This window comes from Daucus carota, chromosome 5 (genome assembly GCF_001625215.2).
Source record: "Daucus carota subsp. sativus chromosome 5, DH1 v3.0, whole genome shotgun sequence".
NCBI classification, from domain to species: Eukaryota; Viridiplantae; Streptophyta; class Magnoliopsida; order Apiales; family Apiaceae; genus Daucus; species Daucus carota.
Window position 1 is genome coordinate 38,247,442 of NC_030385.2, and position 16,586 is coordinate 38,264,027.

Below are 16,586 nucleotides of genomic sequence, written 5' to 3' on the forward strand. Positions count from 1 at the left end.
GAAATTGTGGTGATTATCGCAAAAACTCACCTTACACTTTTTTGATGTGCGAGGCCATATGTACTGCCGGCCTTAGTTGCAGTAGTTGACGGGTATGAAAACAAAATTATTTTCAAGAATGATGGTGTCGACTGGATTGCTCAGAAAATCCTTTTTAATTGTTTTTATTGTCAAAAATATTTATATTCTATTTGTTAAACAATTTGATAATAAAATAACTAGTTATTTAGCTGATTTTTATTTCCCAATCAGGTTGTATGGTCGGTCTTGGATTAATTTTGAGACTGTGTTTCAGTATCTTAATGAATGCATTTCGTAAAAAAAATGTAGATGAACATTTTTTTCCCTTGTATATGAAATTCTATAATAATATATGAAATTAAATTAAATGCTATTTGTAGATTGTATTCAGTTTTAATAGACTGTGTGAAATTCTTTGCATGGGTTTTAATAGTTTGTGTTTAGTTTTGATTTTATACGGATTTTAGATCAATTTTTTGTAAGATTCAAGAGATTTTTTAGAATTTAAATACAAAACATCAAAATCTTGTGAATTTTGACGAGATTTCAAATATTTTAGAATTTTTAATAATTTTATGAAATTCAGAATTCAGAATAATCTAATAACATTTGAATATCATTAAAATTAATTCTAATTGAACAGGATCATTTCAAAATATAATTTAAATATCCAACATAATACAAAATTTTAATTAGATCTCAAATGTTTTGATAATTTTTTAAAAATTCAAATTAAATATCCTCAAATATATAAATATTTTTTTTTTAAAAATTCCAATCAAGACACCTCCGTAAAATAAAATAAAATAAAATTATAAGAGTTAGAGAGAGGGGGCATATAGAGCAGCTGCTCTGTCATGCGTTCATCGTTTTTGTTTAAAAATCGCAGCACGCAACACCCATAAGTCCATAACAATGTCTCAGACAAAGGCTCGGTCATTGCAACTGTTGCTCAGAAGAAAGGTAAAAAGACCCAACGGTTTAGTTTTTAACCATTTTATGAAACATTTAGATAATTTGTGATCAATTAGTTTTGTATGTTTCGTTGAGATGTCTGTATACATCTGTTGTTTGCTTGGCCAGATTATATTCAAGGAGGATGTTGTGGACGTGGGACTTAAGGGGCAGTTTCTGGATGTTAAAGCTTGATTTTATAGAAATCTTCTTCTTCTCATAAGGCCCAAATTCTCATTACTACCCTTCTCAAGTAATGCATCTTTCAGTTATATCTCTACGTTTTCGCTTTTTGGGTTGTTAATTTCTGTTAATTCTGTTTCAATTCCTATGTGGGTTGTTATTGTGTTTTGTTGAGTTACTAAGTCTTCCAAAATCAGGGTCAGGAAGAGGGCTAAGTATTTATAGTTTGTATTCATATTTTATGCTTATTAATTCATGTCCTCTTACTGAACTCGAAAGTCTAGACTACTGTACCAAAAGGCTTGATACTTTGTTAAGTTACCACTTCCAACTCTTCGCAAATTTTAATGTTCTTACGGTGTTAGGATGAGAAGAATTTCCAGAGTAGGAAGGAAAGTGACTTGATATATGTATCAGTATCACACTCGTATGTTACTGTGTTTAGGTTTCAACACCATTGGGTTGGTCAACTATTTGTTTCGTAAGCAATGTTAATTAGTTTCTTTGGGATTTCTTTGTTGTGTAATATATGTTGGAGGAAGACCCTAAATGGATCTTATGCTATATTTCAACACTCCCCCTCACTCGAAATCCCATTTCTTTTGGGTTGAAGAGTGGATCACGGGTGCCCATCTTTGAGGCAATTAATGCTTTCGTGTCCATATTAAATCTTTGAGGCAATTAACACCTTCATGTCCATATTAAATTGTGAGAATATTGGGGGGGGGGGGGGGGGGGGGGGTGATAGAGAGTCGAACTTGAGACCTCCGCCAAATCAAAGCTCCGATACCATGTTTTAGATTGAATCCTTTGGTTACTAAACGTGCTTTGCATCATTTTATTGAGCCATCTGATTTGAGTTTAATCTTGAAGACCCACTTATTTCCTATTGCTTTCTTGCCAGGAGGGAGTTCAACAAGATCCCATTTGTGATTGTCAGCCAATGCCTTTAATTCTTTGTTAATAGCTTCAAGCCATAAAGGATGTTTTGCTGCTTCTTGGTAACTTTTAGGCTCAGTCAAAGTACTAGTATGTGATAGGAAGGCTTTATGAGATTCTGGAAATGTCTCATAACTCACTAAGTTGCACCAGTGTGGAGTGGTGTTTAAAATATCAAGATGGGACATTTGACAGTGGTACTCAGACAAGTAATTTGGAGTTTTTCTAATTCGAGTGGATTGTCTAACTGGAATTGAGCTAAAAGTTTGAGAAGATTGTGAACTTTGAGTAGAATTATCATTAGAACTAGGACTCGAGCTCGACTGTCCTGAATTTTTTGAATTTTCTGCATTGTCACCATCATGAAAATGACTTGTTGGATTATAATTTGCACTGTTTTCTCTATGCTCATTTGCTAATGTGTCAGGCATATCATATGAGATCAAAGAATCAGTATCAGCTGGTAAGAATATAGCTGTGTCATAGGTTGATTTAGGCTGAGTAGATGACATGATGTGATAGGGAAAATGATGCTCATGAAAAGAAACATCTCTTGATATCTGAATTTGTTTAGTGTTTAAATTCAGAACTTTATAGCCTTTAGTATGAGGTGGATATCCCATGAATACACAAGGGAAGGCTCTTGGATCAAACTTGCTCTGTTACTTTAATAATTGATGTATAACAAAGACAACCAAACACTCTAAGATTGTCTAAGGAAGGTTGTGTATGATATAACTCTTGATAAGGATTGACATTATCTATACTTTTAAGAGGCATACGGTTGATCAGATAACAAGCACATAGAATACATTTAAAACCTCAAGGTGTTAGAGGAAGGCCCAAATGGATCTTATGCTATATTTCAACAATATATAATCTGATTTAATCCGCACGATTAATATAAAAAGTTGTAGTTTTATATTTTGTCGAATTAAACATTTCTATACTTTTGCACCAATGCTATTTCCTAGTGTCAATTAACTTTCTCATCAAATTTTTTCGAATATAGATAACATTTTTATGTTGGAAATCTAGAACCGACAAGTGCTGGCCGAACTGACAAGTGCTGCCCTGTGATAAAAGCCATTTTCACATGATGCTTATGTGCTACCTTCTACGTGCTTGTAGCAGGGACACAAATGTCGACTTGTTTCCATGTCTACAGGTAACCTTGTTAGACCATCTTGTACTCATGCTTTTATAGTATATGTAATAGGCTAACGTTTCCTCCCCAAAAAAAAGCTTCAACAATTTATGCCAACAAATAAACTTGACCGCCGGTACTATGCATATTGTTTGAAAGTGATGATGTTTACACTGTTTTACATTTTAATTTTTAAATGGTCTTATTGTTTGTGGCCGAGCCTAAGATAGCTGGAGCAGTTATATTACCTTTTAAAAAAAAAGGGAAATAAAAATGGAAGACGAAAGAATCAAGGCTGATAACTATAGCAGAATTAGCAATATATCTAACAACATTTACTAGAATAGGTGTTGAAAGGTTCCACAGAACCTGTAGCAGCCTCCTCAACAATCCATCTGTTCGTGGATCTTGCCAAATTTACTAGAATATCCATTCCTCCAACTTCTTCCCCAACTTTTTTAACCTCGGGACAATATGACAAATTTCTCTTTGCCTAAACATCACAAAATACAACAAATTAATCAATATTACGTCAAGAGACATAAGTGCTAGCACAATTATCAATATAGATGTCGATTTAATTATTTTACTAACACAATAAATGAATAACCTACTTAAATCTGATACTTTTTAATGAAAATAAACAAAATCTATCTGATGAGTCATGTGCAAACTTTAAAATAACACAAGCAATAACCCTGAAATTACCACTGCCGCTTCACTATGAAGCCCCTCCAAGATTTTGCAAGGTTGAAAGGAGTAAAATACCACCTTCATGAGCAAAATGACTCTAGCAAATGCAAGATTTATTCCAGCATATTAATAATCAGCAACCGTAAAAGTTGAAAGGGCTGCAACAATCATTTATTGAACATCATCATGTGAGCTTTGTGTTGAACTGCGTAATAGTGCCACAAATTTGTTGTTCCAATACCAATGCATACATGTTTGATGACTTTCAACAAAATGTAGAATCGAATGAGAGAGAATCCATTCCTACCGGATCATAATCTCATTTAGGTTATGATCATTAATCTTTGAATTCCTCCCGCTGAAGAATACATTTATCTTTTCCATTGTTGCATTCCTTCCGCAGGAGGAATTCGAACATTATGCAGCGAAGCCTAAACGAGATTATAATTAGGCTAAATGGATTCTCTCTCATTCGCTTGTATAGTTTACTAAAAGCCATTAAACATGTATGTGTATTGGACGTGTCAAGGTTTAGCACTATTACTCAATTTAACACAGAGCTCACAAGAAGATGTTCAAGAAATGGCTTTTGGTTGTTGCAGCCCTTTCAGCTTTTGCAACCGCTGATTATGAATATGCTGGTATAAATCTTTCACTTGCTAAAGCTGTTGCGCAGGAAGGCAACATTTTAATTCTTTTGAACCTTACAAAATCTTACAGGGATGGGCTTAATATTGAAGCAACAGTGATAATCTTAGGGTTATTGCTTGTTTTGTTAAAAAGTTTAGGCATGACTCATATGAAGATTTTATATTTTTCCAGTAAAAATTGACTGAGTGAAGTTGGTTATTGTGTTGGTAAAACAACTTAATTGACATATATATTGATATATTTGCCAACCCTTATGTCTCTTGTCATAATACTTGACCGCTGATACTATGCAATTTGTTCGAAAGTGATGATGTTTGCACTGATTTACATTTTAACTCTCAAATGGTCTTACTGTTTGTGGTTGAGCCTAAAATAGTTGGGCAGTTATATTACCTTATTTTTAATAAACAAGGGAAATGAAAATGGAAGACGAAAGAATTGAGGCTGATAACTATAGGAGAATTAACAATATATATAACAATTTGTACTAGAATATGTATTGAAAGGTTCCACAGAACTGTAGCAGCCTCGTCAACAATCCATCTGTTCGTGAATCTTGCCAAATTTACTAGAATATCCATTCCTCCAACTTCTTCCCTAACTTTTCCAACGTCGGGACAATATGACAAATTTCTCTATGCCTAAACATCACAAAATACAACAAAATAATCAATATCACGACAAGAGACATACGGGTTAGCACAATAAATCAACATAGATGTCGATTTAATTGTTTTACTACCACAATAACCTGCTTAAATATGTTACTTTTTAATGAAAATATACAAAATCTATATGATGAGTCATTTTAAAACTTTAAAACAACACAAGCAATAACCCTGAAATCACTGCTACCGTTTCAATCTGAAGCCCTCTATGATTTTGCAAGGTTTAGGAGTAAAATACCTCCTTCATGAGCAATGACTCTAGCAAATGCTAAATTTATTCAAGCATATTAGTAATCAACAATTGTAAAAGTTGAAAGGGCTGCAACAACCAATTATTGAACATCATCGTGTGAGCTCTGTGTTAAACTACGTAATAGTGCCACACCTTCATTGTTCCAATACAAATGCATATATGTTTGATGACTTTAAACAAGCTGTAGAAGCGAATGAGAGAGAATGCATTCCAGCCAAATCATAATCTCATTTAGGTCCTGATAATTAATTTTTGAATTCCTCCGGCTGGAGAATACATTTCTCTTTTCATTGTTGTATTCTCATAGCTGGAGGAATTCAAACATTATGCAGTGAAGCCTTAATGAGATTATGATTAGGCTGGAATGGATTCTCTCTCATTCGCTTCTATAGTTTGCTAAAAGCCATCAAACATGTATGTATTGGTATTGGACTTGCCAAGGTGAGGCACTATTACTCAATTTAGCACAAAGCTCACAAGAAGATGTTCAAGAAATGGCTGTTGCACCCCTTTTCAACTTTTGCAATTGCTGATTATGAATATGCTGGTATAAAATCTTGCATTTACTAAAGCTATGACGCATGAAGGTAGCATTTTAATCATTTTGAACCTTACAAAATCTTAGAGGGATTGGGGTTAAGATTGAAGCAGTAGTGATAATTTTAGGATTATTGCTTGTATTGTTAAAAAGTTCAGGCATGACGCATATTATAGATTTTATATATTTTTAGTAAAAAGTAACTGATTTAAGTTGGTTATTGTGTTAGTAAAACAACTTAATTATATATATATATATATATATATATATATTTAAGTGTTGCACTCCACATAGAACACCTTAAAAAAAGAACAACACAGAACACTATCATAACACTTTATTTTTCATAAATAATGATTTGTCAAGATCATAATCACATAGTTAAACACCAATTAAACTTGATATATGAATCCTAACATCCAAACTCATCCAAGTTATTAATATGAAATATTATAGAATCCAGACTAGAATCAAAAATAGAATCCAGAATAGAATCATATAGATATATCTTTTGCACGATTATTTTACATAGAATCATGTTATTTTTAATTTATATTTATTGTTAAACATGGTGGATACTATTTTTATTCATAATAAAACGTTAATCACCTTAAAATTTGAATTTAATTCAAGTTTATGATGAGATTCTACATTTGATTCTAAAGTGTTCTGTGTTGTTATTTTTTTAAGAGTGTTCTGTTTTGAGCAATGGCATATATATATATATATATATATATATATATATATATATATAGTCCTACTCCAATAGAAACCAAATTAGCCTAAAAACTAAAAACCAGTTTCTGGACAGTTTTTTATCACTATTTTTAACTACAGAAATCACTAATTTGTACATAACATATCACTAATTTATATATAGCATATCTCGCGAATATAAATATATATATATATACACATATATGCAACGTATATGACCATCATCATCACCCAAATCGTAATAATGGACCTCTTACCACCATTACCAAACGTTTCTATGACTTGCCACCATTGTCTATCATCACCACTAGTCACATACACTTTCCATCATAACTTACAAAACTAACGACTACTTATCATCATCATACAACTTCTCTTGCAGCTTCCTACCACCAAGAACCTTCCTACGGATGAAATTAATCATCTATAATCGATTATCAATAATTTAGATAAGTAGATTTTCTCAATTTTGATAATAAAATCGCTGTTTACATACTGTATAAAAACAGTGATTAGTGCAGTATAAATTAGTGATACCCGTAGTTATAAATAGTGGTAGGGAAACTGGTTTCTAGTTTTTATTTTAAGAGTGGTTTCTATTTGATCATGAGCCTATATATATATGTATGTATGTATGTATGTATGTATGTATGTATGTATGTATGTATGTATATATGTATTTGCCCAACCCTTATGTCTCTTGTCATAATACTTGATCGCCAATAAGATTCATATTGTTTGAAAGTGATGATGTTTGCACTGATTTACATTTTGAGTTTCAAATGGTCCTATTGTCTGTGGTTGAGCCTAAGATAGCTGGAGCAGTTATATTACCTTTTCTTCAGCAAAGAAGGGAAATGAAAATGGAAGACGAAAGAAACGAGACTGATAACTATAGCAGAATTAACAATATATCTAACAATATTTACTAGAATATGTATTGAAAGGTTCCACAGAACTGTAGCAGCCTCCTCAACAATCCATCTATTCATGGATCTTGCCAAATTTACTAGAACACCCATTCCTCCAACTTCTTCCCCAACTTTTCTAACCTGGGGACAATATGGCAAATTTTTCTTTGCGTAAACATTACAAAATACAACAAATTAGTTAATATTATGACAAGAGACATAAGGGTTAGCACAATAAATCTATATTGATGCCGATTCAATTGTTTTACCAACACAATAACCTACTTATATGTTACTTTTTAATGAAAATATGCGAAATCTATCTGACGATTCATGTTAAAACTTTAAAACAACACAAGCAATAACCGTGAAATTATCATTGTCGTTTTAATCTGAAGCCCGCCCAAGATTTTGAAAGGTCTAGGAGTAAATATCACCTTCGTGAGCAATAACTACAGAAAATGCAAGATTTATTCCAACATATTAATAATCAGCAATTGTAAATTTTGAAAGGGCTGTGACAATCATTTATTGAACATCTTCCCTTGAGCTCTGTTTTAAACTGATTAATAATACTACAGCTTCATTGGTCCGATACCAATTACCAATGCATACCTGTTTGATGACTTTCAACAAGCTGTAGAAGCGAATGAGAGAGAATGCATTCCTGCCAAATCATAATCTCAATTAGGTTCAAATCATTAATCTTTGAATTCATCCAACTGGAGAATACATTTTTCTTTTCCATTGTTGTATTCTCTAGCCGGAGGAATTCAAACATTAAGCAGCGAAGCCTAAATGCGATTATGAATAGGCTGGAATGGATTCTCTCTCATTCGCTTCTATAGTTTGCCGAAAGCCATCAAACCTATATGCATTGGTATTGGACCTGCCAAGGTTTAGCACTATTACTCATTTTAACACAGCTCACAAGAAAATGTTCCAGAAATGGCTGTTGCAGCCCTACCAACTTTTACAATTGCTGATTATGAATATGCTAGTATAAATCTTGAACTTGCTAAAGCTGTGGCGCATGAAGGTCGCATTTTAATCAATTTGAATATTACAAAATCTTAGAGGGATGGGCTTAAGATTGAAGCAACAATGGTAATGTTAGAATTATTGTTTGTGTTGTTTTAAAATTCTGGCATGACTCATATGATAGATTTTATATATTTTCAGTAAAAAGTAACAGATTTAAGTTGCTTATTGTGTTAGTAAAGCAATTAAATTGACATACATATAGATGTATTTTTCTAAACCTTATGTCTCTTGTCACAATATTGCTCAATTTGTTGAGTTTTGTGTTGTTTAGGCATTAAGGAATTTGATGTTTTGTCTCGAGGTTATAAAGTTTTGGAGGAATATATGTTCAAGTAATACTAAGAAGTCTCTTAATTTAGAAGTGATTGGTTAATTTAGAAGTAATTGGCTTAACAATTTCAAAGTCCATTGTGAAGACATACATATCTACTTAAAAAAAAATTCACCAGTTAAGATTGGATCTAAATCTCTTTCTAACATGTTAATTGCAGATGTATTATTACTAGCATTTTCAATAAAAAAGACTTAAAATTTTATTTTAGATATTAATTTCGTTAACGTATGACATAATTAATTGATATATAGATGAGCTATTACAAGGAAATTCAAATAAATTATACTTTTAAAATTTTCATGTTATATTATCAATCCAGTAGCATGTAGTGCATATATAAGACACATTTAGATACTGATCAATAGTCCAATATCAGTGGTTAAGCTTACTTTACCTTCGAATTGGCTGAAGTACCTGATTATGGCTTATTTTGCTATTGAATAGCCTTTAATTGCATCACAATGAGTCGTTCTGTTCACCTTTTGATAACATGGCTACAATCCTTGAAGTATATACCTTGTTGTATCTTCGTTGTCAAAGTGGAAGAATGCCAATCCTCGAGGTAGGAGACACTTCATTCTCCCTTTGTAGGGTCTGATCACAACTCCATGTACACCATGTTTCGTCTATTCGTGCTTATCAAGCGTTGAATTTCCTTTAGTGGTGAACAACTTTCCACAAAGTATATGTCTTGCATTCTGTACTAAATCTGGCGGCTGCACTAAAAAATGAGCCCAAACTTCTACTCTATCCTTGTGCTTATGTAGAATCATATATAAGAAGGGATTGTCGGAATTGAAGAAGCCACACATGGACCTATAATAGAAGGTGTTTGTTGACTTGAGGATGCATATCTAAGAATAAGCGAACAATTTGTAACAAAATAACAGTGAATGATTTGTGAGAAACTTATAGAATACAGAATGTAAGTTGTATATTTGTAAACTTATAGAAGGCAGTATAATATGCAGTTTGAGATCATTATATATTTCTAAGCTAAAAGGAAAACAACTATATTCTAGTTTTTAATATACTCGCAACTCACAACTTGCAACAATTACGAACTTATAAAAAATAATAATAATATATCACATTCACCGATTACAACGACCATTAGATATAGAAGATACACACACATATATGGCAATAAATCTAGAAGATATTGAGATAAACATGTATATGTGCAATATACATACGATCTAGGAAGCACTAACTCAGATACGTTGTCATGGGACGCGGGGATTCGCCAATTCTTAAAGAGTCCTGGATACGAGACACACGACAAAAAAAATAGTAATAAAAAAATATAATATTTATACATTGCCACCCAACATTCACCCCCTTCTTTCCCTATTTCTTAATCACTATTACATGCTTCGACAGTGAAAAATTCATATTAATTTCCTCCGCACCCGCAACAGTGTTGCTATTCGTGCTTAAACTCATTGACCCCCTCCCCTCATAGTTTATGGACTTTGAACACACAGAGAGATGCATGTATATATGTGCGTGTGTGTGTGTGTAGATGGATGGATGTATATATAGGCGGATGGATATTAGATGAAGATGAAAAGAGGAGAGAAATGTTATAAAAGAAATGAGAACTGTGATATTAGGTTAAATAATATATGGGTTTGGGCCTGACAATAAAAACATATGGGTTCGTGCTTTTTTTGATGGGCCGAGTCGGTCGCGTGTCGCTCGCGATGAGTCGACTGCGTGTCTCGTGTTGACACACCACATGGCGAGTCGGACACGTACTCAGCCGAGTCGCTGGGTCGGAGACAGATTCGGCTACCTTTTTGGAGCGTCGGTGCTTCCTAGCATACAATTATACATAAACACGCGTACTCGAAAATCTTAATATTGAATAAAATTAGTCGAAAGTAGGAATACCTTTATTTAGAGATAGGGATGTAATCGTTGATATCCCATCATAGATTGTAGATTATAGAGACAGAGTCACTAAGACAAAATGTGAGACAATGAGATCGAGGGCTTCAAATTCGGGATGAAGATATAGGAACTTGGAATAAATCGAGGATCAAGAGGAGAAATAGACCGAGGATTGTGATTTTAATACAGATTTGTAGTCTTGGACTTGGACAACTAAATTATATAATGGGTTGGGCAATCAAGTTATTTAGAGATAAAGATGTAAACGTGGATATCCCATCATAAACTATAGATTGTAGATGCGAAATCAAGAAGACATAGTGTGAGACGTCGAGATCTAGGGCTTCAAATTTGGGATAAAGATACAGAGACTTGGAGATTGAGAATAGAGATAGATCGGGTATTGTGATTTTAATACAGATTTGTAGTCTTGGACAACTAAATAATATGGGCCGGGTAATCAAGTTATTATGTAAAGGGTTAGCATAAATTGTTCTTAGGTTTAATCGATTTTGGGCTATAGATTTATAATATATATAATCCTGGATACAACATGTGTGCTTTATTCGAACTTTAATATGGAATTTATGAAAATGGGTTTTATCTGGATTTCTACATTTCAGGCCACGCCGGATTTTGATAAAAAACAGTAGGTCTATCTAAAATGTACGGCCCATGTCAAACAAGACCGGCTTTTTTCCAAATCAAGGTTTTCAGATTTTTTCATGGATCGGATCGGATTGCATTTGGGATATTAGATTTTTGGACATCTCTGGAACACGTTAAAGTTAAGAGGAGGGCACGTTGATCTATCTCTCTTTTTTATACAATTTTCTATAAAAATAATTTAGAAATTACCAAAAATATTCTATCAAACTATAAATTATTATTATAGTTTAATATTGATATTTTATTTAAATTTAAAAATTATATGTATTTAAATAAAAGAACCATATGTAAGTTAAGAAAAAACAAAATAAAGTTGTACATAATGTAAAATTAGAAGAGTAGAGAGAAAGAGAGTGACATATACAGCAGCTACTCTGTCATGGGGTTCATCGTATTTGTTTAAAAATCACATCTTCACCCAAAACCCATAACAATGTCTCAGACAAAGGCTAAATGAATTGTTTTTAGTCTATGGATTTTAATGGATTATATGTGATTTTGATTTTGTGCGGATTCTTAATAAAATGTCACATAATTGATATAGATTCTTTAGGATTTAAGCACCATGCTTCAAAATCTCATGGTTTTTGGTGGGATTTCAAAAAAATTAAAATACACTGATGATTCCCACAAAATCATCATTTTATGAAATCTAAAAAACTCCATCAACATTTGAATACCATCATATTTTAATGGATTTAAAACAATCCTAATTGAATAACATCGAATTTTTAAGCATAATTTAAAATCCTAATTTAATACCACCAGATTTTGTAGCATAATTTAAATGCCAATCGAATACCCCAACACTGTTTCGTTTGTTTTTATTGAACAGAGTACTGAAAGAAAAAGGGGGGAACCGAAATTTTGCCAAGTGGGGGGAAATAATTTGGTAAAAGAGGGGAAAGAGCACGCGTCTTTTCTTTTAATGCGTACCAAACACATTGGTTTTACTAACGAGGGATGTCCAATAAACTAAAAGACTTCAGTTTTATTGATGCTGTTAGGACTTTTAACATCGATGGCATTTCCAACCGATGTTAAATCCCCAATGTCTATTCTACCTTTTCAAGTACGCCGCCCTCGGCTCTATATGTAGCTTAATTTCGTCTCTCGGAAGAAAATAGCCGGGAAAAATGGATGGTTTTGTTTTTTTTACTGTGTTCTGGACAGGAAATTTGAGATCCTACAGGAATGGTACTATATTATGTCTGAACGTTTCGTTTAACCACACCTATTGTGTTGTACATTTTTTCAATAATATGACATTGTATATTTATTTGTATAAATTGAAGTTGGAAGAGAGATAGAAGAGGAAAGAGTGAAATAAATGAGAGTGCACAATCTTTATGATAAGGTGATTGAAGGATATGACTAAAGGGAGGAATGGAAATCTATTTCCAGATTAACTGAGATCTAGTTTGTGTTTGTGAACGAAATGGAGGAAGAAATGAATATTATTAAATATTTGCTCGCAAATTAGTACAATATTCAGCAGCTAATAAGAAATAATACATATTACATTATTGACTCAAACATGTTTGGCTGTATGCACCATTACTGATCCAACCAGCACAGACATGTTTGAGTTTACTAACATAACTTAGCCTGCTGTTGATTTTAGGAGACTCAGGGTTTTGATACCAATCCTCACAACTAACAGGAAAGGTGGGTTAAAGTCATTATACTGTCCCTCCTATTCAGTACAGAAAGGTATATTGATGTCGAAGATATCTATTTCTGTAAGATTAAATGAATGGATTTTTTTTGGCTACCTTTCCCTGTCATCGAATAGGTATTTCATCTATATCTAAATTTAGGAATGAAACTGTTGCCCAACATCTGGCTGGTTATGACTTGTGAGGCTTGAGGCTCAGTAAGCAGTTTAGCTGTCCAACTTGAGTTGATTTAGTTGTCAAAAACAAAACAAAGAGAGACTTATTTTGAACTTCAGTTTCGATCACAAAGAAGGGCCAACCATCTGTCTGTCATAGTGTCATGTTTTAGTGCCAAGCTGTTAGGACTCTACAATTCTGATGATAGAGTTAGAAGCACGATTAATTTCTTTATTCTTGTGCACATACAAGTCTCATTCTTTTTTCTTCTGCCTCGTTGTCTCATTAGCCACAGGAGGACACTCTTAATACTTATTGGCAGACAGAATTTCTCAAGATAGTGTATGAGTAAGCCCTTTCATTATTCCTATCATTAATTTTGTAATATGAGATACTGATGCGAGATCCACCTCAAAAATTTCTGTTCTGTTAGGTACCTTACTGCATTAGGCAGTTTTAATTGTACTAGGATCACGTCTTTTTGTTTGGTCATATATTCAAAGTAAATGATCAGTTTTTGTAAAAGACTACAACACTGAAAATTCAGGTGCAAGCTGGTTTATTGAGTCGATGAAATTGGTAGTAGCTAAGATTTAAATTAACTTTTACTTGTGTTTTATAAGCTGGTATTGCATCCAACAAACTTAGTTCATGTTTCAACTGGTCCAATAGTTGCCTGACTGCACTAATAGCTTTGTAGCCACTTGAAAAATGTTGCAAATGAGATTGTACACTATTAAACCATTCCTTAAATTTGTCTTCTAACATGAGAATTGAGAATTTGTTCATATGGGTACAAATTGTAGCTGGAATAAAGACTAGGTACCGGGGGATCTAAGTGCATTTTCCCAAATTATGAGCACTAAAGTAAGAATGCGCCAAATTGCAATTAACTCGGTATAAATGATGTGCGAATGTCTTTCCTAAATTTGATCTTCAGGCATTGTTCTTTGGCTGGTTGCATGCAGCAGAGACGACTGTAGACATCTTTATGTCCCAGAGAAAATTTCTATGCTTTACTTTTTTTCACCTGTCCTAGTTATCATTCAAGCTAAATCAGGCTACGACATTTCCCTATCATTAACATGTTCGTCATTTCTTTAAAGGCACTTGTGCATGGTCCTTAGGTTTCGTGGGGACCTTGATTTTCGAGGTCTCACAGATCTGCCGGGAGTCGTGTTTACGGTAAATAGTTGGCATGGACCACCAAATACACACAAGGAGGAAGAAAGGTTAGGGTGTTAGTTGTTACATAGTTAAAAGGATTTTGAACTTGGGAGAATTTGATCAATGTAAGTAGGGGAAATTTTGGGTGTATTTTGTAGGAAAAGATGTGAGCGTGCACTACAACTACAAATGGGCTGTGGGCATAAGCCCTAAAATCGCTGAAGACATAATGAAGATTTTTTTTTTAAAATACTACTTTATGACTGACACGTCTCCCGTGTCTCTTACTAGATAGTAGATACGCATCTGATCACACGAGAAGACTATTACAAAAGAATAGTACTAAACCTCTCCAACAGTCCTACTCACACTCTCGAAGTCTCTCTGTATATTGTGCATCCTATCTGTGTTAATGTGGACTTCACTCACAGTGTCCACATGCAAACTTTGGCCAACCAATATTTATAGCTGAGACATACTCCCTCCGTCCCAATGAATTGTATATAGTTTTTTTTTTGAGACGTCCCATCAATTGTATACATTCCAAAAATAGTAAACTTTTATAATATAAAACATCATTACACCAACTACATTCTTCCACTATCTTCATTCTATAATAATATAAACACTATTACACCCACTACTTTCCTACACTATCTCAAATCTATTATTAAAATTTAATGGGTCCCACCACTATACCCACTTTTCATCTAACTTTATTTATTTCTTACTCCCTCCGTCCCCCTCAATTGTTTACATTGGAGGGGGACACGGAGACCAAGACAATGTATGAAAAATAAGTAAAGTTAGATGAAAAGTGGGTAAAGTGGTGGGACCTACCAATATTTAATAATAGATTTGAGATAGTGAAGGAAAGTAGTGGGTGTAATAGTAGTTTTTATTGTTAAATATGAGATAGTGGGGGAAGATAGTGGGTGTAATGATGAAAAAACTTACTATTTATAGTAACGTAAAGAAATGAGAGGGACATCCCAAAATAGTAACTGTAAAGAAATGAGAGGGACAGAGGGAGTACAAAATTCCTTGGTCTCCGTGTCCCAGCCATTTGTATACAAATGACCGGGACGAAGGGAGTACAGTTTAGTGACAAACAGTGAAGCATGGTCCGAAACCACTCACAATTAGCACTTGGTTAATTATGTATTAGTAAGCAACAGACAGTGCATAATGAACCATACCTTACCTGCTAATTAGCTTACACGCAACACTTATGTGAAACTAATTAAAGTTGAACTAACTGAATTTGCGAAACAAACATTATGATATGTGGGTCTAACTTATACTCCCTCCGTCTCTTATTACTTTTCCTATTTCCTTTTAACACGTTTGCCAATACACACTTTTGATCTTTAATATCATTAATTTCGTATTGGTGTTAAATATAAAAACTTCATTGTATTAAAGTACTCGTGAATACGAATTCAACAAGATCACTCACGATTATATTTTGTCATATAAATTAGACGTAAATTAGTAATTAGTCTCATGTTATTAGCAGTCCCGACATATCAAACGAGAAAAGAATAAAGAAACTGAGGGAGTACTTAATTGTTAGATCTGTATAGGACTATAGGTCATAGGTGTATGTCATTTCTTAGTTAGTTACAAAGTTTAGAGGCCAAGGATAAGTTAATTAGGTGTCGTATTGTGAAATAAGTGGCCCGAAAGCTTCGAGTGCGGTGTACCATCAACTAAATACTGGCTTTTAAACGAGAATAACAGCACATATTAGGCCTACTATATCACAGATTAGATACTTAACCAAACCATATTTACCTAATATATCCCGTTTTGATTCGGGTGCGGGAAGGCGAGCTGTACACGGACTTGTGTATTCCAAAGTCCCGAAGAAGAGAGATTGTTTCCGTGAAAATTACGAGTAAAATCTGGATTAATATTTAAAGTGAGATCGTATCACGTATGTGTGTGGGTATATATAATAAAG

General features: G+C 33.5%; 1 long non-coding RNA gene across 3 annotated transcripts; it reads left to right on the forward strand.

Annotated features, from left to right (window-relative positions):
- The first annotated feature begins 852 nt into the window (after positions 1–852).
- On the forward strand, positions 853–14,868 carry LOC135152981 (uncharacterized). 3 transcript variants are annotated; one of them, XR_010292395.1, is made up of 5 exons: positions 853–984; positions 1,105–1,228; positions 2,063–2,159; positions 3,136–3,265; positions 14,560–14,868. It is a non-coding gene; the product is annotated as an uncharacterized LOC135152981 (long non-coding RNA). The 3 variants fall into 3 exon arrangements; XR_010292394.1 differs by lacking the exon at positions 14,560–14,868 and having other exon boundaries at positions 3,136–3,454; XR_010292393.1 differs by lacking the exons at positions 3,136–3,265; positions 14,560–14,868 and having other exon boundaries at positions 2,063–2,502.
- Positions 14,869–16,586: the final 1,718 nt, after the last annotated feature.